The 27,643-nt window shown below is 41.2% G+C and overlaps 1 long non-coding RNA gene across 1 annotated transcript in view; it reads right to left on the bottom strand.

Moving 5' to 3' along the window:
* Positions 1-6,807: 6,807 nt before the first annotated feature.
* LOC126064781 (uncharacterized) overlaps positions 6,808-27,643 on the bottom strand; it is a 185,642-nt gene continuing 164,806 nt past the window's right edge. Inside the window, exon 5 of the long non-coding RNA XR_007514638.1 lies at positions 6,808-11,524. This is a non-coding gene — a long non-coding RNA (uncharacterized LOC126064781). The remainder of the gene's footprint in view (positions 11,525-27,643) is intronic.

Genomic DNA, 27,643 nt, shown 5'->3' with positions numbered 1-27,643 from the left:
ATTATTTTTATCTTTAGTATATAGATGATGGAAATGAGAAATAGAATTGTCAAAATTAATATGCCCGAGTTCATTCCATCAGGCAGGGCCTCCAGCAGGAAACTGATGGCATGGTGAAATTCGTTACTTCAAGGAGAATTGACAAAGGGACAGTTTATAGAAAAGTGGGAAGGGTGAAGGGGAAAAGCACGGATAGTGCCATATTCCAGGGCTAGTATTAGTGGAATGTCCACAGGCTCCTAGGCCTGGAGGCGTGAGAGGACAGAGTACCAGAGTACTTCCCAAAACTTGAAGAGAGAATGAGAGAGGGCTGTGTGGAGAGGGCTACCTAACAGGTGCACTGTAACCTTTCAGCAAAGGGCTCAGCCAGCCTGCAGCATCTCCATAAGAAGATAGTCAAAAGCATAGAAAATGATGGAATACTACCCAACTCATTCTATGAAGCCACCATCTCCCTGATACCAAAACCAGGTAAAGACATCACAAAAAAAGAAAATTACAGACCTATATCCTTCATGAACATAGATGGAAAAATCCTCAACAAAATTCTAGCCAATAGAATTCAACAACATATCAAAAAAATAATTCACCACAATCAAGTGGGATTTATACCAGGTATGCAAGGCTGGTTTAATATCAGAAAAACCATTAATGTAATCCACCACATAAATAAAACAAAAGACAAAAACCACATGATCTTATCAATTGATGCAGAAAAGGCATTTGACAAAGTCCAACACCCATTTATGATAAAAACTCTCACCAAAATAGGAATTGAGGGAAAATTCCTCAACATAATAAAGGGCATCTATGCAAAGCCAACAGCCAACATCACTCTAAATGGAGAGAGCCTGAAAGCATTTCCCTTGAGAACGGGAACCAGACAAGGATGCCCTTTATCACCGCTCTTATTCAACATCGTGCTAGAAGTCCTAGCCAGGGCAATTAGGCTAGACAAAGAAATAAAAGGCATCCGGACTGGCAAGGAGGAAGTAAAATTATCTCTATTTGCAGATGACATGATCTTATACACAGAAAACCCTAAGGAATCCTCCAGAAAACTACTGAAACTAATAGAAGAGTTTGGCAGAGTCTCAGGTTATAAGATAAACATACAAAAATCACTTGGATTCCTCTACATCAACAAAAAGAACATCGAAGAGGAAATAACCAAATCAATACCATTCACAGTAGCCCCCAAGAAGATAAAATACTTAGGAATAAATCTTACCAAGGATGTAAAAGACCTATACAAAGAAAACTACAAAGCTCTACTACAAGAAATTCAAAAGGACATACTTAAGTGGAAAAACATACCTTGCTCATGGATAGGAAGACTTAACACAGTAAAAAATGTCTATTCTACCAAAAGCCATCTATACATACAATGCACTTCCGATCCAAATTCCAGTGTCATTTTTTAAGGTGATAGAGAAACAAATCACCAATTTCATATGGAAGGGAAAGAAGCCTCGGATAAGCAAAGCATTACTGAAAAAGAAGAAGAAAGTGGGAGGCCTCACTCTACCTGATTTCAGAAGCTATTATACAGCCACAGTAGTCAAAACAGCCTGGTACTGGTACAACAACAGACACATAGACCAATGGAACAGAATTGAGAACCCAGATATAAATCCATCCACGTATGAGCAGCTGATATTTGACAAAGGCCCAGTGTCAGTTAATTGGGGAAAAGATAGTCTTTTTAACAAATGGTGCTGGCATAACTGGACATCCATTTGCAAAAAAATGAAACAGGACCCATACCTCACACCATGCACAAAAACTAACTCCAAGTGGATCAAAGACCTAAACATAAAGACTAAAAGGATAAAGATCATGGAAGAAAAAATAGGGACAACCCTAGGAGCCCTAATACAAGGCATAAACAGAATACAAAACATTACCAAAAATGACAAAGAGAAACCCGATAACTGGGAGCTCCTAAAAATCAAACACCTATGCTCATCTAAAAACTTCACCAAAAGAGTAAAAAGACCACCTACAGATTGGGAAAGAATTTTCAGCTATGACATCTCCGACCAGCGCCTGATCTCTAAAATCTACATGATTCTCTCAAAACTCAACCACAAAAAGGCAAACAACTCAGTCAAGAAGTGGGCAAAGGATATGAACACACACTTCACTAAAGAAGATATTCGGGCAGCTAACAGATACATGAGAAAATGCTCTCGACCATTAGCCATTAGAGAAATGCAAATTAAAACTACGATGAGATTCCATCTCACTCCAACAAGGCTGGCATTAATCCAAAAAACACAAAATAATAAATGTTGGAGGGGCTGCAGAGAGATTGGAACTCTTATACACTGCTGGTGGGAATGTAAAATGGTACAACCACTTTGGAAATCTATCTGGCGTTATCTTAAACAGTTAGAAATAGAACTACCATACAACCCAGAAATCCCACTCCTCGGAATATACCCTAGAGAAATAAGAGCCTTCACACAAACAGATATATGCACACCCATGTTTATTGCAGCTCTGTTTACAATAGCAAAAAGCTGGAAGCAACCAAGGTGTCCATCAACGGATGAATGGGTAAATAAATTGTGGTGTATTCACACAATGGAATACTACGCATCGATAAAGAACAGTGATGAATCTGTCAAACATTTCATAACATGGAGGAACCTGGAAGGCATTATGCTGAGCGAAATCAGTCAGAGGCAAAAGGACAAATATTGTATAAGACCACTATTATAAGATCTTGAGAAATAGTATAAACTGAGAAGAACACATACTTTTGTGGTTACGAGGTGGGGAGGGAGGGAGGGAGGGAGAGGGTTTTTTACTGATTAATTAGTAGATAAGAATTGCTTTAGGTGAAGGGAAGGACAACACTCAATACATGGAAGGTCAGCTCAACTGGACTGGACCAAAAGCAAAGAAGTTTCCGGGATAAACTGAATACTTCAAAGGTCAGCGGAGCAAGGGCGGGGGTTTGGGAACCATGGTTTAAGGGGACTTCTAAGTCAATTGGCAAAATAATTCTATTATGAAGACATTCTGCATCCCACTTTGAAAAGTGGCGTCTGGGGTCTTAAAAGCTAACAAGCGGCCATCTAAGATGCATCGATTGGTCTCAACCCACCTGGAGCAAAGGAGAATGAAGAACACCAAGGTCACATGACAACTAAGAGCCCAAGAGACACAAAGGGCCACATGAACCAGAGACCTACATTATCTGGAGACCAGAAGAACTAGATGGTGCCCGGCCACAATCGATGACTGCCCTCACAGGGAGCACAATAGAGAACCCCTGAGGGAGCAGGAGATCAGTGGGATGCAGACCCCAAATTCTCATAAAAAGACCAGACTTAATGGTCTGGATGTGACTAGAGGAATCCCGGTGGTCATGGTCCCCAAACCTTCTGTTGGCACAGGACGGGAACCATCCCCGAAGACAATTCATCAGACGTGAAAGGGACTGGTCAGTGGGTGGGAGAGAGATGCTGATGAAAAGTGAGCTAATTATATCAGGTGGACACTTGAGACTGTGTTGGCATCTCCTGTCTGGAGGTGGGATGGGAGGATAGAGAGAGTTGGAGGCTGCCAAAGTTTTCACGAAAGGAAAGACTGGAAGGGCTGACTCATTAGGGGGAGAGCAAGTGGGAGTAAGGAGTAAGATGTATATTAACTTATATGTGACAGACTGACTTGATTTGTAAACATTCACTTGAAGCTCAATAAAAGTTAATAATAATAAAAAAAAAAAAAAAAGAAGATAGTCAAGAGAATAAATACCCCAACCCCGCTCTCCCTCCTGCTGATCTCCTGCTGCAGTCCTCCAAGAGGAAGCCAAAGGACAGGTTGCCCACTGGTGTGGTCCAAACAGGTCAGGGTCAGTCTCCCTAGAAGATAGGATGGGAAATAGTGGCAAATGGAAGCTTTCTGACTAGTTACACTACTGATGAGTGAAGGAAACTAAACATTTTCATCCCTAACTTTGGAAAGTAACTATTGTTGCATACCAGTGGGAGCAAAGCAGCCATCTGCAGTTGTGAATTTCAGGATAAATACCTCAGAGTTTGTGTACTCATTCTCCAACTCACCGATGCTGTGAGACCACATGATCTCAACAAGGTAAAGATTATGACCTTTCCTGGATGGCCACATAAGGACAAGGAGGACTTTACTCAGATTTTTAGTCTCGTAGTGAGAACAAACAATAGAGCTGCCAAGGTGTTTCATCCCTGTGTCTTACATACAGTAAGGATTTGACAGATATCCATTGAAAAATGTGGTTATTCATTGATTAAATGGATGATTAAACATCTATTGAGTGAATAAGTATCCGTGGAGTAAATGAATACTGTAAATAACTAAATACTGAATGAACGGAAGGATGGCTATTTGTTGAATTACTAGACATGACTTGGCTATGTTAAGTTTCCCACAGTGCTAGGAATTCAGGCTGAACCTATATAGTGAACAGTTTTGAATCTAAGCTTGTCAATGTGTTGTGTTCAAACTGTCTGATTATCTAAAGTCTCCAACTGCATGATTGATTGAATTGACTATGTAGAAATCTTTTTCTCAAAATTCCAAAAGCCTCCAAACAATTCTAGTTTGTCTAAAGATAAACCTCCCACTCATTTTTGCTATGCGTTTACACATTTTTGAATGATCAGAAAAATGGTATCCTGGGTGGTAGGCATACTGTGTGTGTTCAAGGAATGAATGGGCCTTCATAAACACCCATTCCAGGAGCTATCAGTATTCATAATGGAAACCCAACACATGACAAATGTTATTAGAAATGACTGTCAAATAATGACAAATAAGTTCTAATAAAAATGGACACAATCTTAACAATTACTTGAAATGCAGGTATTTATCAAACAGAGCAAGATTAAAAATGACCATATTGCATTAAAGAAATCGAACTGATGGAATCTTAAATATGCAGCTTGGCCATTGGAGTTTGCTCAAGCCCTCCTCTCGCCTGGCTCCTTGCAGAGAAATGGGGTGGGAGTGAATGTGAACAAAGAGTGTACTAATGTGCACTGAAGTATTCACATTTTTTGCCAATGTTATCTCCAGAGTTCAACCCCACAGAAAAATGAGACCACAGTACAGAGAGCGGGACAGATGACAGGCTCTCAGACCCTGATTGTGTGAAACAATGAAGAGAACACACAAACAGCTGAATATATTCTGTGTGGGAGAGAGGTGCTACAGGGCCTCCTGAAACTGTCCACGAAAGGCATGCGTTATTAATGATAAAGTCCAGGTAGATTGATCTATGGAGAAATAACTCACTGGGCATTGATGATGAGGAATCCTTTCTCTTTCTCCCTCTGCCAATTCATTAATTACCTGTCTTTATTTTAAGAACCTTAAACAAATTCTGTGATTGTAGCTACAGGACACCAGAACATCCAATGAAAAACCACCAGTTATTTAACTTCCTGTGGAAATGGTGATCATTTTTCTCAAATGTGATCACCAATAATAATAATATTAATCAGAATAGATGTTCTTTTAATTGCTACCATGATTTGTGATTTATTAATATAAAAAATTGTAAAAAGCTCTTAAAAAATCAAATGGAATTGTTATTATCAATGTTTAGTGAGTAGTGACTATATGAGATAAATACTATACATGTTTCGAGGCCTAAAGCTTATATAATTTGGGGGTCTCTCTCTTTAAGAAAAATAATAGAAAATTAAAAAAAAAAAATTAGGTATGAGAGTGAATATTTATGTTAGAATGAGAAAATTACAGATTTTTAAAAGCTTCTAAGTACTACAAACATTAAATACTTCCAAGGGCTTGGAAGGGACCTATGCAAGAGAAAGGCCCCACAGCTTAAGTTTCATTAGCTGCATAGCAAACCTGCTTTTGACACTGTTTAGAATTATATTATTTAACCCTCCTCACAGTTCTACAAAATAGGTACAACAATTACTGTCATGTAACAGATCAAGAAACTGGCTCAAAGAGATTAATTCCCTGATCTAAGGGTACAGATCTTGAAAGTGACAAAGCTGGGATTTGAACTCAGCCCTCAGACCAGGGGTGATGTTCATAATCACTATGCAGTACTCTCTAGCCATGCAGTTACATTCTGTATGGCCCCTTTGATTGAAGGACAAAAATTACATACGATGTGGTGTAATCTGGAAGTTTGAGGATTTGGGTGTACATGGGCCAGTATCCTAGCATTTTTCAGCTTCAATGAAAAGAAAGGAAGGCAAGGAGGGAGAAAGGCAGTAAGAAAGAGAAGGAAGTAGGAAGAGAGAGACAGAGGGAGGGAGGCAAGAAGGGAGATAAGGAAAGAAGGAATAGGGGAGGACAGTAATCAGGTCAACTCCCATTCTTTGATTATTAGCCTGTGTTAAGTAATGATACCATAAAGGGTCACTGACCAGAGATCTTTCTTGAGTCAAGGGGAGAACACATTACAGGATGTTGCACTGTGTTGAAAGCTGTCTGTTACCTATGGTAACGGAATGTTATGATTTTTTTCTGGAAGAATCCATGCCCTACCTCCAAATACCTCCTCCAACCAGGGCCCTCGGGTGCATGCTCTGGCTGGAGCCTACGTTTCCATCTCTCCTAGACCTTAACATCTGGTTATTTCATAACCAGATTCTTTCAGAATAAGAAGCAAAATGGAGAGGAGTTGTCAGAATTTTGACCAGTCCTTTAGGAAATTATTTTTTCTCTAACTCTCCACAAGTTCTCATGAGTTCATTTAATTTAAACATCATTTTTACATTAATCCAAAATTACCTAATTTATAGAGTTTTTTCTTTAGAACTAAAGATTCCTATTTGTTAAGCTGGTTTTTTGTTTGTTTTGTTTTGTTCATACTTCTCAGCAAGAATATGTGGTAGATATAGATTAAAAGAAGAAAAAGGATTTTATCCGTAAATGTTTTGAGAAGAAAGTGGTAGAAAATGTAAATAGAATCTGGGAGGGTGAGTTTTCCAATGAAGCAAAGGGCTTCTGCCCCCACATATTCAAGGGTCCGTGTTAATGATGTGTGATAAAGGTAAAACCAAACCAAAATCAAACCCGTTGTCATGGAGTTGATTCCAACTCATAGTGACCCTATAGGACAGAGTAGAACTGCCCCATAGGGTTTCCAGGGAGCAGCTGGTGGATTTGAACTGCTGACCTTTTGGTTAGCAGCCAAGCTCTTAACCACTGCACCACTAGAACTCCAATAAAGGTAAAAGGAGCCTCTTATCAGGAAGCAGGACCTTCACTTTGGAAAGGTGCAGGTCTTGGTTTGGCCTCGGGCAACAATCCTAGTCCACAGAAGAGTATAGCTTGCTCTCTTTCCCTGCCTCGAGCCAACTCTCCCTCTTTTCTGTTTCAAGTCCTGTGTACTCATATTGGACAGCATGGATCGGATGGGCTTAGATTATGGATTCAACAGTGGCATCTTGGATCTTCTGATGCCACATTCCTAGACTTCTGGTGCATTTTGATGCTTCTTGACTTAGCTGACCACTGGAACATGGTCTTAAGCCCATCGGACCCACAGAGCCCTTTCTGAACTTCTGTAGCTCAACATCCTCCCAGTTAGAAGGATGCTGCCCATCTTAAGTCTCCTTGTTCCAGACTGGGCTACATGTGTTCGTTTATTCAACAATAATTTTCTAACGTTGATTATATATATATTATGTGCCAGGAGAGCCACTGGATTTTTCTTTGTCAAAATCTGAGCTTGATCAAAGAACAAACAAATAAAAATCTGATAAATTTAACCAGAATGTATTCATTTGATAGCCAACTTTAACACAAAGTCTGAAAAGAGCTACTCCAGCATCTTCAGCTTCCAAGTCAGAAAGTTTCTTTTTCAGTCCATATTCCTTCAGGCTTTTCATCACCCAAAACTTATGGCACACCAGAAATAATTTCCAAAGGAGGAGAGAAGAGGCAGAGGCCAGGAGTCATCGGGATTCATCTTCATCAAGATGCCCTCTCTCTTTTCTGCATCATAATTTTTCTCTCTAGTGGACCATGCTCATCAGCACACAAATGTGTGTCACCTTCCGTTAGGGAAAAAAAAAAAATGTCAATACCATATTTTCTAGCTGTTGACCAATTCGGTGCTCTCCTTGATGTTTTCTCTTCTTTCCCTCTCATTCTGTTGTGAACCCACTACATTATGCTTTCATGCTCAGCACTTCATTGCAACGGTTCCTGTCATGGTCACTAATGGCCTCCATTTTCCCAAATTCATGGACAATTCTCAGTCATCATCTCATTTGACCTATCAGGAGCATTTTATCCAGTTGATCATTTTTCCCGTTTTGTGCTCAGTGGTACATATAGCAACCCTGAACTTTTTCAGCCTCTGGGGTTTATTGGGAAGCTGCTGCACTATTGACAGTGCCTGCTGTCACAAGAGAAGGGCCTTTATGACTGCATGTGTGCTACAAATTACTGTTTTTACAGGGTATTGTATGAGGTGTCTGAATTTTGGTAGGAAAAATAGAACTTTTGAAAATTTTTGTTACACATATATATCAAGAGACCCCAGTGGGGACTCTGGGGTATAATTAGTGATACTTCGTAGGTACCACTAAACACTTAGGGTAGGTGTCTTAGGCTGGGTTCTCTGTTGTTAGCTGCTGTCAAATTGGTTCCGACTCATAACAACAGAACAAAACACTGCCTGGTCCTGAACCATTCTCACAATTGTTGTTATTTTTGAACTCATTGTTGTAGCCACTGTGTCAGTCCATCTCCTTTGAGGGTCTTCCTCTTTTTTACTGACCCTCCATGTTAGCAAACACGATGTCCTTCCCCAGGGACTGGTGCCTCCTGATAATAGGCTGCGTTCTCTAGAGAAGCAAAACCAGAAAAGCATCTGTATCTGTCTATATCTATATCTACATCTATATCTGTATAGATACCAAACCCCAAAAAATAGATTTATATTAAGGAAATAGCTCACGCCATTGTAGAGGCTGTAAAGTCCTAAGTCAATGGGTCAGGCTAGAAGCTTCTCCTGATTCACACAGCTGCAGGCACTGGGGAACCCAAGATTGGCAGGTCAGACTACAGGCCTCTGGCTCACAGGCTGTGAAAGCTGACAAATCCCAAGATTGGCAGGTAAGCTGCTAGCTCAGGTCCCAAGACCAGAGGTCAGATGAACAGGAGCCAGTTGCAGGATCTAGAGCAAGCAAAAAGCTTGCAGGCCCTGTCAGAATGTCAGCCTATATTGGATGCAGGCACACCCTCAAGGAGACTCCCTTTCAACAGATTGGCTACTCACAGCAGATCCTATCATGAGACGATCACATTATATCAGCTCTCATCGGGGAAGTGATTACATCATTATATGCCTGCTAAACTACTGAGAATCATGGCGCAGCCAAGTTGAGGCACAACCTTAATGATCACAGTAGGCTTGTGGAAGGGGGCAAGAAAAAAAAAATCCATACTACCTACCAAAAATTCGGACACATTCAATGATTCAGCATGCCTCCATTAATGAAAACACATGGTATGAACAAAAAATTCAAAGCAGAAAATAATTGGGTCACCAAAGGGTTAAAAGACGTTATTCATTTGGCTTCAAAAATCCTCTCTCTAGATGCTCCCCCATTCCACTGGTTGCTCACTCTCAGCATTCTTTGCTGGATTCTTCTCACCTTGATAATCTCTAAGCATTCGACTCAGTCCAGGGCTCAGTCACTAAACCTCATTTCTTCTCTGTCTGCCCTTCCTCTCTATAAGATCTCATTCAGCTCCATGGCTGAGCACTTTCCTTTCGTACCCTCTCCCCTCAAAACCTCATCTTATACCACTTTCCATTCATGCCCTATGCTCTAGAACTCTGGATTATCTTAGTTCCTGAAACATCAACCTTGTTCTTGACTGGAAGATTTAGCACATGCTGTTCTCTATGCCATACCTGGTCCTTTGCATCCTTCAAAGCCCATCTTATGTGTTGGATCCTCAGAGTTAACTTTCCTACCACCCTATCTGTGATTGGTCCCACCTTCCCTTGTTGTGTTGTTTCAACCCTTGCTTGTTTCCTTATCAGCATTTATCACAGTTTATGATTGCTTTTTTTGTTTTGTTTTGTTTTCTGTTTGTTTTTATTTTCTCCCCACTAGAATTTCATCTCCTTGTTTTTTGAGAGCAAGGATACCTTCGAAGGTAAACATAGTTCCATCTTATTCACATTATTGCCCCGGCATGAATTATATCATTTCTCTGTATCGTTGAAGAATGATTGGTTAACCAAATTCATGAATGGATGCATCCATCAAAAGTTGTGCCCCTCGACATCTAGGTCAATTGACATAATATAATCTCTTAAGAAAACATTCTGCATCCTACTTTGGAGGGTGGAGTCTGGGGACTTAAACCCTAGCAAGTGGCCATCTAAGATGCATTAATTGGTCTCAACCGACCTAGAGCAAAGGAGAATGAAGAACACCAAAGACACAAGGTAATTATGAGCCCAAGAGACGGAAAGGGCCACATGAATCAGAGACTACATCAGCCTGAAACCAGAAGAACTAGGTGGTGCTGGCTATAACCAATGACTGTCCTGACGGGGAACACAACAGAGAATCCCTGAGGGAGTAGGAGAACAGTGGGATGCAGATCTCAAACTCTTGTGAAAAGATCAGACTTAATGGTATGACTGAGACGAGAAGGACCCCAGAGATCATGGTCCCTAGACCTTCTGTTAGCCCAAGACAGGAACCATTCCCAAAGCCAACTCTTCAGACAGGGACTGGACTAAACTATAAGATAGAAAATGATACTGGTGAGGAGTGAGGTCCTTGGCTCACATAGACACATGAGGCTATGTGGGCAGCTCCTGTCTGGAGGGGATATGAGAAGGCAGAGGGGGACAGAAGCTGGCTGAATGGATACGGAAATACAGGGTGGAGAGGAGTGTGTTGTCTCATTAGGAGGAGAGGAGCTAGGAGTATATAAAACCAAAAAAACCAAACCCAGTGCCGTCAAGTCGATTCCGACTCATAGCGACCCTATAGCAAAGTGTATATAAATTTTTGTATGAGAGACTGACTTCGCTTGTAAACTTTCACTTAAAGCACAATAAAAAAAAATTTTTTTTTAAGGTTGTGCCCCTCATATGTAGAATAAAGTATCATAGGATTGGGGTGGGACAGTAATGGTCTTTTTCTTTTTTTCATAGATGAACAGGATATGCCTGTTCGGATGCTGGGATTTAAAGAGGGCACAGGCAACAAGGATACTATGTGAATAAAAGATATACCATTACCCACCATCTCTGGATGTCTGTGTGAGTCCAGTCTCTGGTGCTCTGGCTGGTCATCCAAGGGACAGCAACAACTTACCTGGAACTGTCATTGCATAGATTGTCTCAGGTGCGCACTGCTCAGTCAAGGGAATGTGGGGAGGATGACAAAGGCCAAGGTCAGCAGACAAGCTGCCCAGCTGTCTGGCTGCTTTGTGTGAGCTTCCTGTTTACCCTGAAGCTCTGTGTCCAGGCATTGTCGTTCCCCCACTGGGTGGATTTCCCATTGCCCTGCACAAGAACATGGGAAAAGAGAAAAATCAAAAACACATTCTCCAAGCTGACATGACTGGAAGCAGCATGGAGATTTAGAAAGAGCACAGATCTTAGGGTCAGAGAAAACTGGAAAGAGGCCTAGCCTACCATTTACCAAGGTGGGGCCTTGAGATTGTTATTTAGTACTCATTGAGTAAGTACTCTAAGCCTAGATGTACTCATCCTCCAGGTGAGAGCAATAGAAATACCTGTGTCACAGAACTTCTGTGACAGTTAAGTGAAAAATACATGTAAAATGTTTAGCTCAATGCTTGGCATCTAGTAAACATGGAAGAAAAACTGATAGTAATAGTAGTACTAGTAGAGTAGTGGTGCTAGTTGGAGGAAGAAGGGAAGGAAGAGGAGGGGAAGGAGGAGAAGAGTTGTAGTAGGGTAGTAAATGGTGTGATAGTAATTGTAGTAATAGTAGTGGGAAGATTTGTAATAGGATGGTGCTGGTAGTAGTTAAGGAGGACGAGTTGTAATGGACTAGTTCTAGTAGTAAGAGGAGGAGAGGTTGGATTTTTAGTAGGGTGGTAGTTGTATTAGTTATAATAGTAGTAGTAATAGTAGGAGTTTTAGTAGGCTGGTAGTTGCGGTAGTTGGAGGGCAAGTTGTTGTCATAGGCTGGTGATTGGGGTAATTGCAGTAAATTGGAGAAGGAGGAGTTGCAGTAGGGTGGTAGTGGCAGTTGTAGTAGGAGAAGGGGGAAGAAGAAGAGGTATTTTAGTAGGTTATGGTAGTGATAGTTGTGGTAGTAGTAGTAGGATGAAGAGGAGGAAGAGAGGACAATTAGTTGCTGTAGAGTGGTAGTGATGGTAGTTGTAGTATTTGTAGTGGTAGAAATAAAAATAATAATTTCAGATATTATAATAGTATAAGACACTAGTATTAATAGTAAATATAATAGCAACAATGATAACAGTGGTTATAGTAAGAATGGCTTTGATAAAACTCTTTCCATCCTTTCCATGATTGATTGAGTAGTTAGTATTGCATGATAGTTCGTTTCCAGGAATCCCTGACATGTAGTGAAGTTCTAAAAAACAGACAAACACAACGTATCAAAAACTGATGAATGCCTTACATTATTAATTACCCTCAACAATAGTGAAAAGCTTAATGAAAGCAAGAGGAAGGAGGAACTCACCTTGATTCCATGCCTACCCAATACTAGGCATTGTCACTACCTCATTTACTCCTCTGCAGAACACCAAAAGGGATGCAGCTTATTCTCATTTCATCAATAAAGCAACGAAGGCTCAGGGATGTATAGAAACTTGGCCAAGATCACACAGTTGGGACAGGAGAGCTGGAATTACAGTTTAGGTCTGTTCAGCTCATCATGGATGCACCCAGACTCCCCTAGCCCTCATCTCTCCCCCTTCCAAGGCCCATGTTGGGGTAATGAGCACAGAAGTCTTAGTACTTATTTGTTCTCTTACTAACCCACAGACATTAATTTATCCTCAGCTAGGTTTTTTTTAGGTTGTAGCTCCTCAAGAGAAACCAGAGAATTCTCTTTCTATTATACATGATACCTGTCAAAAAAACAAAGAACTTTGTTGATCAATTATCATGTGTTGGCTGTTACCTTCAAGATGAAGTTATTTGTACAAATGGCCAAAGGGAAATTGAATGAGTGCTTGGATGTGCCTTTTTTCTATGGTAGAAAAAATGCAGACATTAAGATGAGATAAAGATGACTTTAGATAGCAGCTCTATTTCTTATTATCTTAGAAAGATGAGAGCAAATTACCTCATTTCTCTGTGCCTCAGTGTCATGGGTTGAATCATGTCCCCAAAAATGTGTGTCAACTTGACTAGGTCATGATTCCCAGTATTGTGTGATTGTCCACCATTTCGTGATCTGATGTGATTATACCATGCATTGTAAATCTTAACCTCTATCATGTTAACAAGGCAGGATTAGAGGCAATTATAGTAATGAGTCAGGACTCAATCTACAGGATTAGGTTCTATCTTGAGTCATTCTCTTTTGAGATATGAAAGACAGAATCCAGCAGAGAGGGGAGAGACCTCATACCACCAAGAAAGAAGCCCCGGGAGCAAAGCGTGTCCTTTGGACCTGGGGCTTCTGTGCTAAGAAGCTCCTAGACTAGGGAAAGATTGATGACAAGAACCTTCCCCCAGAACCAACGGAGAGAGAAAGGCTTCCCCGGGAGCTGAAACCCTGAATTCAGACTTCTAGACTATGAGAGAATGTATTTCTGTTAAAGCCATCCACTTGTGGTATTTCTGTTATTGAGCACTAGGTAACTAAGACACCCAGTCTCCACATCTCTGTTGTTGTTATTGGGTGCCATTGAGTCAATTCCAACTCATAGCGGCCCCATGTGACACAGTAGAACTATCTCCATAGGATTTTCTTGGCTGTAATCTTTATGGATACATATCGCCAGCTCTTTCTCCTGCAGATCCACCAGGTAGGTTTGAACTGCCAACCTTTTGGTTAGCAGCTGAGTGCTTAACTGTTGCACCACCAAAGCTTCCATATCTCTAAAACTACCCAATTTCTCTTCAAATTTAGATATTTGGAAGTAACCTAAGTGAAATGCACAACTTGAAACCTAGCAATTGATAAGTAGTAACTGTAGGCAGGGAAACCCTGGTGCATAGTAGTTGAGAGCTATGGCTGCTAACCAAAATGTCGGCAGTTCGAATCCACTAAGCTTTCCTTGGAAACTCTGTGGGGCAGTTCTACTTTGTCCTATAGGGTCCCTATGAGTCAGAATCGACTTGACGGTAATGAGTTTAGTTTTTGGTCTTTAACTGTATGCAGAGGAGGAGACAACAACTAGCTGGGCTCTGGATTCTGACTAATTGAAATCCTGGCTATGCCATTTACTAGCTGTGTAAGGTTGGGCTGCCTCTTAACCACTTGGTGTCTCAGTTTCCTCATCTATAAAATGGGACAATAATAGTAGAACTTCATAGGGTGAAGAGTCATTGAATCAATGCACATTTCACATATTTGGGAGTACCTGGCATATGGTTAGGAGCCAGGGCTGGATTACCCAATAAGCAAGGTACACGCAGGCCCAGTTGTGTCTTCCCACCAATCTGCAGTTCACAGTCTTACTTGCCCCCACCACATCAAGGATGTGGTGAAAACCCATGTGCAATTGCTCACCGCAGATTAGCAAGCAAATACAATTAAGCCTTGTATACTTTCCTCAATGCAAACCAGTGCATGCCATGCTTACTGATTAATCCACCACTGTTAGGAGCCCTGGTGGCACAGCGGTTAAGTGCTTGGCTGCTAACCAAAAGGTCAGCAATTCGAACCCACCAGCCCAGCCTCTTTGTGGGAGAAAGATGTGGCATTCTGCTTCCATGAAGATTTATAGCCTTGGAAACCCTTTGGGCAGTTGTACTCTGCCCTATGGAGTTGTTAAGAGTCTGAATTGGTTCGATGACACTGGGTTTGTTTTTTTTTTTTTGGTTTGGGCACGTGGTTAATGCTCAATAATTTTTTAGGAATTTGCCTTAGTTATTATCACTATTACATAAGGTGTTGTGAGGATATGAAACAGGACATTATACTCTGTGGAAGAGGAGATACTTGAGTTCAATCTTGAAGAAACTGAGAGGTCTCAGATTCTAGGCAAAGGAAACAGCATAAACACGGCAGAGGGAAAGGGTATGGCTTTCCTAGAAGACTGGAGCAAATCTGTTGATGATGCCTCCTGTCTACCTTTTACCCCCAGGAGGCTGGACGAGATCGCGTCTGGATGACCAGCACCACATTCTGCCATTGGCTGCATCTTCGCATTGATATTCTACCTACTCCCCATGCACTTTACTCTACACACTGTGTACTGATTTGCCACTTTTTTAGGGTAAGATTATGTCTCTGAGTAAGCTGATTAGTGTTAGACTGATTGTTTTTAAATAACTCGAGCGGCATCTGAATTTATTTACATACATGATATTGCCTTCGATAAACACAGCTGTATGCGGAAAGAAAATTCAATGGTATTTTAGGAAGTTAAGCCAACAGTTTAGCTGTAATAAAGGCAGCCTTCTCATTCTGGTTTTTCCTTCTTTTCTGTTTTCCGGACTGGGTCTTTCCACCAAGGTTGGGACCAAGTACTCCTGCTCAGAAGGGTCTCAGGTACTAGGTGAGTGGGAGCTCCGGTGGCTGTGGGTAACATAAGTCACCAACAGACAAAGTGTGTCTTTGAAGGAAGTGATGCTGAGGGGAAGTGCACTGATGTCCGTTTCTGGCATGGGTTGCACAAGCCATGCTGACTTTTGTGCCAACGTGGAAGCCATCATGAGCGTTAGGGCTGTTTCTGACTCCTGTCCGTGCAGGGAGAGGCTTTTCCAATTTTATTGATTCCACATACATTTACTGAATGCCACTGTGTGTTGTCAGCCTCTGTGTTAGGCTCTGAGGAAACGGTAATAAACAAGGATGATATAGAAACTGTATGTCTGCGTAGATCTTACAGTCTACTGATACTGTCAGGTGATGGATAAGGTGTTATGCAAATTATTATATCATTACAAAGATGATAGGTACAACCAAGTACAAGAACATATCATGGGCAGAATAAACTTAGCTTAGGTGTGGGGGTTGGGAGGAGGGCTACTGGTAAGAGAAGACTTCTCTGAAGAAGTGGCATTTAAACTGAGAACTGAAGGATGAATTTGGGTTTGCTAAGTGAAGAGGAGGATGTCAGCTGGAAGGGGAAGGGATTTTATGTGTCCAGAGGAGCAGAGAAGAGTCATTCTGGCTGTCAAGGAGAGAGTGAGTAGGGGTGACTACAGTTGACGTCAGGAGCCAGACCAAATAGGCACTTGTAGGCCACGCTATGGATTTTCACTTTATCCTCAGAACAATGGAAATCTTCGACGGGTTTAAGCCATGGAGTGACATGGTCAGATTTGTGTTTCAAAAAGATCACTGAGGCTGCCATGGAAGAATGGATTGGTAAGAGAGGCAACAATGGACATGGCATATCATTCAGTTGGCTACTGCAGAGATACAGGCAGAAAGAGGCGAGGGCGATTTAGATAGGGAGAGGCAGCAGAGATGGAAATAAGTAGTCAGATTGAGACAGAAGCTGGGAGTAATCAACGGGGTTCATGTTTGATTGGATGTGAGCTAAGGGAAATTTCAAGTCCAGCTACCTATTTTTTTTGGCCTGGACAGTAGTGTAGATTGTTGTTATTGTTGTTAGCTGCTGCCGAGTTGGCTCCAGCACATGGTGATCGCATGCACAATGGAATGAAGTGCTGCTCAGTCCTGCACCATCCCCATGATCAGTTGCAGATTGGATGATTGTGATCCACAGGGTTTTCTTTGGCTGACTTTCAGAAGCAGATCTCCAGGCCTTTCTTTCTAGGCAGTCTGAGTCTGGAAGCTCTGCTGAAACCTGTTCAGCACCATAGCAACATGCAAGCCTCCACTGACAGACATGTGGCGACTGCACATGGCCTGAAATCAAATCCAGGCCTCTTATATGAAAGGCAAAAATTGTAGATGGTGGTGCCATTTAAGGATATGGGACAGACAGGGGAGGACCAGGTTAGGGGAAGTAAAGAGCTCCCCACCACACACTTATATTAAAATTAAGATTATTATAGATATCTGACAGAAAATAGCAAGAAGACAGAAGATGCATTGTTTGGAGGTCCCAGGAAGGGTTTGAGCTGGAAATTTTGTTTGGAGATAGATAAAAGGCCTATGCAAAACCACAAGAGTGGACGAGGCTGCCAAGGGAGAGAATATAGAGGGAAAAGAGGTTTATGAAGATACCAACTACTTGAAATTAACCTCTGTTAATTTTAGGGATTGTAGACAGATATTCAAAAACAAGTTTATGCATCAGAGGGTAGACTCAGGGAAGTAAGCTGGTACACACAAAGCAGAGCACCAATTCGAACAAGAGGACTTACACCATCTGTCCCCCTGATGTGACACCATGCAGTGTAATGTCAGCGTTAAACCCACAAGGGAGTTATGTCAGCACTCTAGGGCAGTACACTTTTTTAAATTCAGTGCAAAAGTGATTTATTTGCGCCTTTTTGGTGCTAGATTATGTTCCTTGAAATTTTGTAATGAGTTATTCTTTTGATGATTAAATCTAGTATTCTTTTTTAACCCATTGCCACAATGCTTTCTGGGTAAAGGAGAAACTTTTTCTAGTCCTCAGTAAAAGGGAAAGAAAATACAAGAAGGAAAAAGTTGGTGGGAGGATCATTTTCCTCTAAAAACACCTCCATGTGGGAAATAGGATCTTTCTTAGTGGAACTGATGATAAATCTCATTGGCTAATACTAAGAGGCAGTTTAGTGAAAGCTGTAATGGGCTGAAACGCCAACTCTGAAACTGACTAGCTGTGTTACCTGAAGCAAGTCACAACCTCTCTGTGCCTCATCTATTTTATATATTTTCTGTAATATATATTATATACATAAAGTACATATATACATACAGTAATACTCATGGACAAAAAGTAACTTTATTTACTATTTCATTAAGATTCTGGGTTAAGATTTATGTTATTCATAACAATTTCCTAGTTACTGAGAATTTAAGCTGCTTTGCATTTTTCTCCATTATAAGCAATGCTGTGATGAACATCTTTCCACACAAAAGTATTTTTTCAATCTTAGTTTTTTTCAATATTTCAGATATTCAAGTTTATGTTAAATCTTTTTGTTAAAAAATTAGCAAAAAGAATATTGTCTGTGTAGGGCTTTGAATGAAATAAATTATTTCTAGGAAGATATGGTCCAAGATCTATGGTTGACGGGAGCTACAAAACTGACCAGTGATTGATTAAGGAAAATAATTTGAGGCTTCTCTCTAAATTGTAGGCTTCTGTTGCCCAAAATAGAATGATATTAGCTAACACTTAGTACTTTCATGACCAGGAACTTTTCTAAACAGTTTTTTAGTTTTATTTTTTTTAATATTAACTCACCTAATCGTTTCACCAACCTATAAGTACATTTTATTTAAGAATGATTAAAGGCTACTGTATAATTACATAGCGAGGAAGTAATTCTAAGGTAGAAAATTTTTTACTATAGTTTTTAAAATAACAACAAAATATTATACTTAATTTACATGAACATGCAAATGGTCTTTTTATGTAGCTTGGCTAGGCAGTTTCCCATCATGCTTCACTTATTTCCAAAATATATTTAGGGTTAAAACAAACATGTGTACAATTAAATAATAAAACAATTTTAAAATGGAGTTAAAAGTTCAAGATCGAGGAAATGAAATGGGTGGTGAGTCTATGGGTTGGGTGGAGAACGATGGGAGGGGTATGGAAAGGCAGCAATGTAATTGTAGCAGAAAACTTAGACTAAGATTTGGAAACTGAACACAAAACATACCTGTGAGCTTGTTGGCGGCCAAAACCAAGAGAGAAACAGGGATCCAATGCTCTTAGAGTCTCCAGGAAAAAAAAAAACAAAACCTGTTGCCGTTAAGCCGATTCCGACTCATAGAGACCCTATAGGACGGAGTAGAACTGCCCCCATGGGGTTTCCAAGGAGCAGCTAGTGGATTTGAACTGCTGACCTTTTGATTAGTAGTGGAGCTCCTCTCAGAGTCTAATCAAAATTTATTTCATCAGGAGACACCCTTTGTAATTTTTTCCACCTCTGACTTCTAAAAGAACAGTTTCATGTAAACTAATTAAAGAAACACTCAGTAGGAATGTTGTGCTCACCTCTTTGGGGGACGAAAAAGAATACCAGGCATAGACCCTTCCCTTAATGGGATTGGAGCCCAGGAGAGTAGGAAAGACACAGATATCCACCTGGCATAGTTTCAAAGTAAAACAGGACAGTGTGTAGTTGATCGTCATGTAAAGTCAGAAGCCTGCAAGATCCCATTTAAAGGTGGTTTTTTGGACATTGATGGACCAGTGAGTATGGATGAGCTCAGAAGAAGGAAAAGGCTGTCTAGAAGAAATGCACAACACGGAGTAGGGCAAACAGGAAGAGGGCATTGCAGGCCCTGGGATGCTTGGGTGAAGAGCACCACTGTTGGGGAGCAGCAGGAACTAGAGAAAAGATCACACCACTCACACCGGAGGGGTCATTTCCACTAAGATCACATGAAGAGTCCTGAGTGTCATAGTGAAGAAACCATTGGCAGTAGACCCACAAGACCTGGGTTCAAATTCTTTCTCTGCTGAATTAAAGAAATTAAAGACACGGCAACTGTCTTAGCCATCTAGTGCTGCCATAACAGAAATACCACAAGTGGATGGCTTTAACAAAGAGAAGTTTTGTTTTCTCACAGTCTAGTAGGTTACAGGTCCAAATTTAAAGCGGCGGCTCCAGGGGAAGGCTTTCTCTCTCTGTTGGCTCTGGAGGAAGGTCTGTGTCCTCAATCTTCCCCTGGCTGAGCAGCTTCTCAGGCGCAGGGACCCCGTGTCCAGAGGACTCGCTCTGCTCCCGTTGCTGCATTCTTAGTGGTATGAGATGCCCCTGTCTCTCTGCTTGCTTCTATCTTTTATATCTCAAGAGATTGCCTCAAGATACAATCCAATATCCTAGATTGAGTCCTGCTTTAATAACAGAACTGCCACCCATCCTCCCTGATCAACATCATAGAGGCAGGATTTACAACATATAGGAAAATCACACAATACTGGGAATCATGCCCCAGCCCAATTGATACACACATTTTTGGGGGGATATAATTCAATCCATGACAGCAACATCTACCACCTTGAGGTCTGAATAGGGTTAACTAAGTTTCATCTTGAAATACATGGATTGTGCCAGGCTCTGTTGTATTTGTTAAGGCTTTCTGTTCCATTAAGGCTTTCTGTTCCATATTAAGGCTATGAAAAACCCCATATAGCGGTAGAAAAGTTTTGAGCCCACACATACTCGTCATAATTTTTTGTTTGTTTTTATATTGTGCTTTAGGTGAAGGTTTACAGAGCAAATTAGTTTCTCATTAAGCAATTAATATACAAACTGTTTTGTGACATTGGTTGCCAACCGCACAATTTGTCAACACTTTCTCCTTCTCCACCTCTGGTCCCCTGTTTCCATTCATCCAGTTTTCCTTTTCCTTCCTGCCTTTTCGTCTTTGCTTTTGGGCTGGTGTGCCCATTTAGTCTTGTATACATGATGGAACTATGAAACATGTTCCACACATGGCCCCCAGACATCCTTGTTACTCAGTAATGAAGTCACTCTTCTTAATTTTTAATACTGCTAAAAAAGCATTTTTAGCCAGCAGAGCTAAGAGTCAGAGTTTCTGATGGAATGTTCCCTTCTCTGTTGTTGTTATTGTTGTTGTTAGGTGCCATCGAGTCGGTTCCGATTCATAGTGACCCTATGTGCAACAGAGCAGAACACTGCCCAGTCCTGTGTCATCCTCACAGTTGTTCTTATGCTTAAGCCCATTGTTGCAGCCAGTGTGTCCGGCCATCTCATTGAGGGTCTTTCTCTTTTCCGCTGACCCTCTACTTTACCAAGTGCGATGTCCTTCTCCAGGGACTGATCCTTCCTGACAACATGTCCAAAGTATGTGAGATGTAGTCTTGCCAACCATGCTTCTAAGGAGCATTCTTTTTGTACTTCTTCCGAGACAGATTTGTTTGTTCTTCTGGCAGTCCATGGTATGGTCGATATTCTTCTCCAACAACATAATTCAAAGGCCACAATTCTTCTTTGGTCTTCCTTATTCATTGTCCAGCTTTCACATGCATAGGAAGCTATTGGAAACACCACGGCTTGGGTCAGGCACACCTTAGTCTTCAAAGAGACATCGTTGCTTTTCAACACTTTAAAGAGGTCTTTTGCAGCATATTTGCCCAATGCAATGCGTCTTTTGATGTCTTGACTGCTGCTTCCATGGGTGTTGATTATGGATCCAAGTAAAATGAAATCCTTGACAACTTCCATCTTTTCTCTGTTTATCATGATATTGCTTATTTGTCCAGTTGTGAGGATTTTTGTTTTCTTTATGTTGAGGCGTAATCCATACTGAAGGCTGTGGTCTTTGATTTTCATCAGTAAGCGCTTCAAGTACTCTTCACTTTCAGCAAGCAGGGCTGTGTCATCTGCATAACGCAGGTTGTTAATGAGTCTTTTTCCAATCCTGATGCCCCCCTCTTCTTCATATAGTCTGGTTTCTCGGATTATTTACATATCATACAGATTATTCAATCTGTATGATATGTATGGTGAAAGGATACAACCCTGATGCACACCTTTCCTGACTTTAAACCATGCAGTATCCTCTTGTTCTGTGGGAACAACTGCGTCTTGATCTCTGTACAGGTTCTTCATGAACACAATTAAGTGTTCTGGAATTCCCATTCTTCACAAAATGTTGTCCATATTCTGTTATGATCCACACAGTCGAATGCCTTTGCATAGTCAATAAAACACAGGTAAACATCTTTCTGGTATCCTCTGCTTTCAGCCACGATCCATCTGACATCCACAATGATATCCCTGGTTCTGTGTCCTCTTCTGAATCTGGATTGAATTTCTGGCAGTTCCCTGTGAATATACTGCTGCAGCCACTTTTGAATGATCTTCAGCAAAATTTTACTTACATGTGGTATTAATGATAAAAAAAAAAAAATTTTTTTTTTTTTTTACTGTTTGATAACTTCCACGTTCAGTGGGATCACCTTTCTTGGGAATAGGCATAAATACGGATCTCTTCCAGTTGGTTGGCCAGGTAGCTGTCTTTCAAATTTCTTGGCATAGATGAGCGAGTACTTCCAGCGCTGCATCCGTTTGTTGAAGCATCTAAATTTGTGTTCCATCAGTTCCTGGAGCCTTATTTTTTGCCAGTGCCTTCAGTGCAGCTTGGACTTCGTTCAGTACCACTGGTTCCTGCTTGTATGGTGCCTCCTGAAATGGTTGAACGTCAACCAGTTCTTTTTGGTATAGTGACTCTGTGTATTCCTACCATCTTCTTTTGATGATTCTTGAGTCATTTAGTATTTTTCCCATAAAAAAATAGAATCCTTTAATATTGCAACTGAAGGCTTGAATCTTTTCTTTAGTTCTTTCAGCCTGAGAAATGTAGAGCATGTTCTTCCCTTTTGGTTTTCCATCTCCAGGTCTTTGCACATGTCATTATAATACTTTGCCTTCTTGAGCTGCCCTTTGAAATCTTCTGTTCAACTCTTTTACTTCATCATTTCTTCCTTTTGCTTTAGCTATTTGACATTCAAGAGCAAGTTTCAGAGTCTCTTCTGACATCCATTTTGGCCTTTTCTTTCTTTCCTGTCTTTTTAATGACCTCTTGCTTTCTTCATGTATGATGTTCTTGATGTCCTTCCACAACTCATCTGGTCTTCAGTCATTAGTGTTCAACGCATCAAAACTGTTCTTGAGATGGTCTGTAAACTCAGGTGAGATATACTCAAGGTTATACTTTGGGTCTTATGGACTTGTTCTAATTTTCTTCAGTTTCAACTTGAATTTGCATATAAGCAACTGATAGTCTATTCCGCACTAGGCCCCTGGCCTTGTTCTGACTGATAATACTGAGCTTTTCCATTATCTCTTCCCACAGATGTAGTCGATGTGATTTCTGTGTATTCCATCTGGTGAGGTCCATGTGTATAGTCGCTGGTTATGTTAGTGAAAAAAGGTATTTGCAATGGAGAAGTTGTTGGTCTTGCAAAATCCACTCATGCAATCTCTGGCATTGTTTCCATCACCAAGGCCATATTTTCCAACCTCTGATTCTTCTTCTTTGTTTCCAACTTTTGCATTTCAATCACCAGTAATTATCAGTGCATTTGATTGCATATTCGATCGACTTCAGACTGCAGATATTGGTAAAAATCTTCAACTTCTTCATCTTTGGCCCTAGTGGTTGGTGCGTAAATTTGAATAATATTTGTATTAACTCGTCTTCCTTGTAGGTGTATGGATATTATCTTATCACTGACAGCGTTGTACTTCAGGATAGATCTTGAAATTTTCTTTTTGATGATGAATGCAATGCTGTTCCTCTTCAAGTTGTCATTCCCGGCATAGTAGACCATATAATTGTCCGATTCAAAATGGCCAATACCAGCCCATGTCAGCTCACTAATGCCTAGGATATCAATGTTTATGCATTTCATTTCATTTTTGACAACTTCCAATTTCCCACATTCCAGTTATTAATGGATATTTGCAACTGTTTCTTCTCATTTTCGTCATGCCACATCCACAAATAAAGGCCCCCAAAGCTTGACACTATCCATGTCATTAAGACTGACTCTACTTTGAGGAAGTAACTCTTTCTTAGCCAACTTTTGAGCCTTCCAACCTGAGGGGCTCATCCTCTGGCACTATATCAAACAATGTTGCACTGCTATTCATAAGGTTTTCACTGGCTAAATCTTTTTAGAAATAGACTGCCAGGTCCTTCTTCCTAGTCTATCTTAGTCTGGAAGCTCAGCTGTCACCTGTCCACCATGGGTGATCCTGCTGGTATTTAAATACTGGTGGCATAACTTCCAGCATCACGGCAACACCCAAGCCCCCACAGTACGACAAACTGACAGACATGTGGGGGTTCCCCTCTCTAGTCCCCACAATTTGGCATAAAAGTTTTATTTCATTAATTGCTGCAACAAGAGGAGTTTGTGTTTGTGGAAAGGGCTAAGAAAAGAGTAGAATGGATAAACAGTTTCCAGTGTGGCCCTTATGTGGGCCCGAGTTGGAGGTCCTACAGATAAAAGATTAAGGGCCTGAAACATTCAGGTTGTTTGTTGTGTTTGTGGTGTTGTTGTTCTTGTTGTTTTCATTTTTGTTTGAAGAGGCAAGATGCTGTGGGGACTCAATAAAATAAATTATAAAGTTTCTTTGAAGAATGGTGACATTCTTTGATGATCTGTACCAGTAAGGGTCCAGTAAGGAAATCACAAGCCACACTAGGTATTTCAGTGAAATAATCCAATATAGAGATTTGACTGCGAAAGTATTGGAAGACTAAAACAGCAAAAACAGGAACACTGACATCACACAGCAGTAATAACTATAGGAGGCAGCCATCACCCCTAGGGCTGGACAACAGAGGGCAGGTATTAGGGGTATCAGAGTCTAGAAGCTCAGAAGAAAGGCCTGGTGAAGTAGAGACTGACCTTTGATGAGGCCCTCAGAGCTGAGACCAGATGTGTGAGGAAGGGGTTGGTGTTGCCTGTTGGTGCTAATACATCTGAGGAGCACAATGAGGCTGGCTTTGGAAGTTCCCAAAAATCTGGAGATGGGAACCAACGGCTACCGCAGGCATGAAGTACCACTGCCTAGGTGAAGTGACACCGACAGAAACAGCAAGCACAGACACAGCAAGCCAAGAGAAGGTAGCAAATCCCTCCTCCCTTCTCTGCCCTGCAGGCTCCCTCCAACACCCACTATTGGCAGATCTTAACCTGGAGCCCACTGCACTCAGCATCACACAGCTGAGTGTAGAAGAGTGGGTTTATGAATAAGACACAAGAACTACGCACCAGATGCTTTCAAGGATTCTACCAAGGCTAACACAGCAGAGAAGTGCTCACTAGCTGCACAGAAAAGGAAGGCAACTGGCACCTTAGGTTACATGCTGAGGTAAAAACTTCCATGTGTTTATTTTATCCCTACAATAACCCAAGAGGTGAGCATTATTATCCCCATTTTACAAAAGGAGTATTTGAAGCTCAGAGACTTTAAGTAACTTCCAAAAGCGACAAAGCTAGTAGGTGGAAGACGCAAGAGATAAAACCAGGACTTGATAACTCCAACACTATTCCCTGTTCACCAAACAAAGCTCTCTCTATACCCCTGTATTCATTTCCTAGGACTGCTGTGACAAAGTACCACAAAGTAGGTGGCTTAAGACAACAGATATGTATTCTCTCACAGTTCTGGAGCTAGAAATCCCAAATTAAGGTGTCAGCAGGGCCATGATACCTCTGAAGAGTCTAGGGAAAAATCTGTTCCTTGCTTCTTCATAGATTCTGGTGGTTACCAACAATCCCTGGCATTCCTTGGCTTGTAGCTGCTTCACTCCGGTCTCTGTTTCTGTCTTCACATAGCCTTCTCCCCTGTGTGTCTTGTCTCTGTGTCTTCACTTGATGTTCTTCCCTTTGTGTGTCTGGGTCCAAATGTTCCTTTTCGTATAAGGATACCAGTCATTGGATCAGGGCCCACCCTAATCCAGTATAACCTCATCTTCACTAATTACACTTGCGAAAACCTTACTTCCAAGTAAGATCATCACATTCACAGGTTTTGGGTGGACGTGAATTTTGGGGGACTCTACTCAATCCAGTGCAACTTCCTTTGGTCATACTCTCTCAACTTAAACATTCATCATGCAATTACATCTTCCTCACTAAAGTGTTAAGTTCCATGAGATCAGGACTGCGTAGGACTTCCTCAAAGCTGTAGACAAGTAACCAGAAGTGTCTGGTGTATGGTATGGTAACCAATTGCTACGGAGTCAATTCTGACTCATAGCAACCCTATAGGACAGAGTAGAACTGTCCCTTAGGGTTTCCAAGGAGCAGCTGGTGGATTTGAATTGCCGATCTTTTGGTTAGCAACCGAGCTCTTAACCACTGCTCCATCATGTGGTAGACACTCAGTAAATACTCGTTAAATAGACAAATGAATACTTTTAAGTTTCTTTAGCTTTCTTTATGTATGATATGGAAGTATATTCAGACATGTAATTTTATACCCAAACATATATAGATGATCTACAATACATGTGTATGCTTCAAAGATATTTCAGCACTGCGCAAAGAAAGCAAATTCTTTTGAAGCTGGAAAGGGAGTCCATGACACACCCATCTTTTTTTCTTCTAAGAGACTACATGTTGTTTTAAAATGAGGTAAAAAAGAACACGTATCTGATCTTTGAATTAACTATCCCGTTAAAATGGTCCCTTCTTCCCCTTCCCCAGGCCCATCCCCCCTACCCCAAGCATAGCCTATCATTAGCCACTATCTGGAATCGACAGTATAGTAATTTGAACTCTGGTTCCCAAGGGTCTATTCTTTTACTTCCTGCTGTAGGAATACGGTGTGTATTGATTAGATATCAGACCGTAATGGGCTTCCAATCTCTCTGCCTTAAGATATATGATGGAGATGACAGGAAACAGATACCCTGTTACTACTTGTAAATAGTCTGGTTGAACAAAATGGTTGGTAACCACTTCATTGCCATGCACCAGGAAGGAGCTCCTTTATCCCTCATTTCAATATATTTCTTGGAAAGGGAAGGCCTGGGATTTTTTGGGGGGGTGGCAGAGCCACTGCCTAAGATTGTCAACTCTCTGGAGAGTATGCAGGGGGATGTTGCTCAAGGTCAGCATTTGGATAGTTGTTCACATACTTCTCAGGAACAAAACCAACAGCATTCACAGCCCACTCCCACCTGTGTGATTGATGCAAGGCAAGAGGGCCTGAAAGCTGAGCAGAGGCAAGAATAGGGCTGCTCCCCTTATGAACAAGAGCTGGAGGAAGTCACTTCTAGGAGCTTGAGTTTCCTCATCTGTAAAATGGGAAAAATAGTTCACAGCACTATTGCAAGGATTGAGTAAAACAGTGCAGTCAGAGTAGCTAAGATAGTGCTGGTTTCCTGGTTAGTTCTCCATTCTTCCTCCTACCCTTCCCCTACTCCCTGAAATTGCTGCAATTTAAAAATGCTTCAGGTTGGGCAAAAGGTGATCACACACAGCATATCTCTCTATGTGGCACAGTTCAAACGCCAAATAGCACATCATGGTGGCCTTTGTAGGCAAGTGGCCTGAATGCCCCAAGCTGTGATGGACTTTCTCTGGCATCTGGAGCAAAAGCTGGTTCTACGTTGCCAATGGAAGCCTCGCACAGGTGCTGATAAGTCTCTGTTTGAAGACGGCCTAGGCTTCCTCTGTTGGATTTTTCTACCCCACTTCCTGGTCTGGGCTTGTGATATTTGAGTTAGCTAGACCCTGACTTACAGCTTGATAACAGCAAAGGTAAATACAAAGCTGATTGGTGACATCTTCCTTCCCCCAGTGGCCCAGCAGACGCCAAGGAAAAGCATCACACGCCTCTCTGCCTGACAGGGCTTTGATTTTGCACAGAAAGGGG

Source organism: Elephas maximus, chromosome 21 (assembly GCF_024166365.1).
Source record: "Elephas maximus indicus isolate mEleMax1 chromosome 21, mEleMax1 primary haplotype, whole genome shotgun sequence".
Classification (NCBI taxonomy): Eukaryota; Metazoa; Chordata; class Mammalia; order Proboscidea; family Elephantidae; genus Elephas; species Elephas maximus.
This window is presented reverse-complemented; position numbering and strand designations above follow the sequence as displayed.